Below are 597 nucleotides of genomic sequence, written 5' to 3'. Positions count from 1 at the left end.
GCGAAAAAGCTAAAATATGATAATAATGAAAACGACAAATAGTAAAAAAAAGAAAGCTAAAATAAGATAATTATAAAAAAAAACAAATAGTAAAAAAAAAAATATATATATGATAATAAAAAAGACAAATAGTAAAAAATACTAAAACAAGATAAAAGAAAATAAATAATAAAAAAATAAGATAAAAGAAAATAAGTAGTAAAAACAAACAAACAAAAAAAAACAAAAAGATAAAAAAAAACAAATACTCCCGTCTCCCCTCAAGTTCCCGTTTTCTATGAGGCCGAAATCAGCTGTTTCCAAAAAGTCGCGTTTCTCCACAAACATCAATTTCCTTTACATTCAAAGAGGCTTTTTTCCATCCTGTAAGTTATTTTCACATATTTTCACGCGTTGACCTGAATGAATAGGAAGGTTGGTGAATGGATGTGGCGTAGAATAAGGCTGTCATGAGGTGTATTGATGTTATTTGTTGTGTTTCTTCTGAAAACGTATTTGTTGACATGTTATTTGAATCCAAACTCGATGGTTTTAACAAAAGAAATAATTTAAAACGAGTAATAAATGTGTGCTTGTGATATTTAGAAGGCTAGTCTG

At 27.6% G+C, this 597-nt stretch overlaps 1 protein-coding gene across 1 annotated transcript in view; it reads left to right on the top strand.

Annotated features, from left to right (window-relative positions):
• Positions 1 to 270: 270 nt before the first annotated feature.
• The window catches only part of LOC119594535 (tetratricopeptide repeat protein 9C-like), a gene marked incomplete in the record, with an annotated part of 4,781 nt that continues 4,454 nt past the window's right edge, over positions 271 to 597 (top strand). Inside the window, 1 exon segment of the mRNA XM_037943567.1 lies at positions 271 to 365.

This window comes from Penaeus monodon, chromosome 34 (genome assembly GCF_015228065.2).
Source record: "Penaeus monodon isolate SGIC_2016 chromosome 34, NSTDA_Pmon_1, whole genome shotgun sequence".
Lineage (NCBI taxonomy): Eukaryota > Metazoa > Arthropoda > Malacostraca > Decapoda > Penaeidae > Penaeus > Penaeus monodon.
The sequence above is the reverse complement of the archived record's forward strand: the minus strand, read 5'-3'. Positions and strand labels throughout refer to the sequence as shown.